This window comes from Grammomys surdaster, unplaced genomic scaffold (genome assembly GCF_004785775.1).
Source record: "Grammomys surdaster isolate TR1022 unplaced genomic scaffold, NIH_TR_1.0 254, whole genome shotgun sequence".
Classification (NCBI taxonomy): Eukaryota; Metazoa; Chordata; class Mammalia; order Rodentia; family Muridae; genus Grammomys; species Grammomys surdaster.
This window is the reverse complement of record NW_021604695.1, coordinates 2,739,103-2,741,284: the sequence shown is the minus strand read 5'-3', so window position 1 is coordinate 2,741,284 and position 2,182 is coordinate 2,739,103.

Below are 2,182 nucleotides of genomic sequence, written 5' to 3'. Positions count from 1 at the left end.
CCTCTTCTGGTGTGTCTAAAGACTGCTACAGTGTACTCACATATATAAAATAAATAAATCACTTTTTTAAATGAGGTACAGAGCTAAACAGAATTCTCAATAGAGGAACATCTAATGGCTGAGAACCACTTTTTTAAAAAAGCTCAAAGTCCTTAGTCATCAGAAAAAAATGCAGGTGAAAATGACTCTAAGATTCAGGGACTGAGACCTCAGAAAACAGAAGCAAACAATAAACCCCATTCCTTTTGTTTGTCTTAGGTATCTTGTCACTGTGACTTAAACAGAGTACCAGAGACACCTTCACTCATCTGCTCAGTTAGTCACTGTACTGGCTGGTTTTGTGTGTCACCTTGACACAGGCTAGAGTTATCACAGAGAGGGAGAGCTTCAGTTGAGGAAATGCCTCCATGAGATCCAACTGTAAGGTATTTTCTCAATTAGTGATCAAGGATGGAGGGCCCATTTTGGGCGGTGCCATCCCTGGGCTGGTAGTCTGGGGTTCTATAAGAAAGCAAGCTGAGCAAGCCAGGGGAAGCAAGCTAGTAAGTAACATCATTCCTTGGCCTCTTCATCAGCTCCTGTATCCTGACCTACTTGAATTCCAGTCCTGACTTCCTTTTGTGATCAACAGCAGTATGGAAAGAGTAAGCTGAATAAACCCTTTCCTCCCCAACTTGTTTCTTGGTCATGATGTTTTGTGCAGGAATAGAAACCCTTACTAAGACAGCCACTCAAAATTTATTGGCACTAATTCACACTAGTACTTTCAGTAAAACATGTGTGTTGGTCCAAATTAAAGTTCATCTTGCCCTCAAGAAAGTGTTATCACAAGCCTTTAACAAATGGTGTTGAGGAAACTGTATTTCCATATGTAGAAGAGTGAAACTAAGCTGGGTATGGTGGCACATGCCTCTAATCCTAGCACTTGGGAGGCAGAGACAAATGGATCTCTGTGAATTCAAGACCAGCCTTGTCTACAGGACCAGTGAGTTCCATGACCACCAGACAGGACAGAGAGACTATGTCTCAAAAAACAAAACATCAACAACATTGAAACAAAACAACAACAAAAATGAAACTAAATCCCTACCTCTCACCCTGCAAAAAAAAAAAAAATCAATTTAAAAATTGGTCAAATACCTTAATGCAAGACCCAAAATTTGGAAGCTGATAGAAAAAAATACAGGGAAAGCATTTCAAAATATATGCATAAGTAAAAACTTCCTGAAAATGACACTGATAGGACAGGAAATATTCCCAGTAATGGAAAAATAGGATCATATGAGGTTTAAAAGTTTGTGCAACTAAGGAAAGCATTACCAGAGTAAAGACACAACCCATAGAATTCGAAAAAAATCTTTTCAGATTATATATCAGATGGGGAATTTATATCTAGGATTGTTAAGAACTTCAAAAACTGAACATCAACCAAAAAAAATCCAATCAATAGATGAGTTAATGAACTGAAAAGATGATTCTCAAAAGAAGAAACATAACTAGCCGATACACACTAAGGACAAGTGTTCAACATGTATAGTCATGATGTAATTCAAACCTGCATTGAAATTCCATGTCCCCCTAGGGAGAATGATTCCCACTGAGGAAACAATGTCAACAGTGCATGCAGGATGAGGAAGAGGAGCAGTGGTTTACACAGTGAGATGTAAACTGGGGCAGTGTGGTGAGCAAGCAGGTCCTGAGAGGCTCACCAAGGTGTGCTTAGTCATCAGGTAGTGGTGCTACTTGAGAAAGATTCTGAGGTGTGGCACTGTTGGAGGAAGTGTGTCACTGGGCATGGGTTTAAAGGTTTCAGAAGCCCAAGCCAGGCCCAGTGTCTCCCTCTTTCTGCTGCCCATGGATCCAGATGTAGAACTCTCAACTATTTCTCCAGCACCGTGTCTGCTTGTGTGTTGACATGCTTCCACCATGATGATAAAGGATTAAACCTCTGAAACTATAAGCCAGCCTCAATTCAATGTTTCCTGTTATAAGAATTGCCATGGTCATGGTGTCTATTCACAGCACAGAACACCAGCTGAAATAAGCAGCCACTATGGAAATTAGTACGAACTTTCGAAAGAAAGAAAGAAAGAAAGAAAGAAAGAAAGAAAGAAAGAAAGAAAGGAAGGAAGGAAGGAAGGAAGGAAGGAAGGAAGGAAGGAAGGAAGGAAGGAAGGAAGGA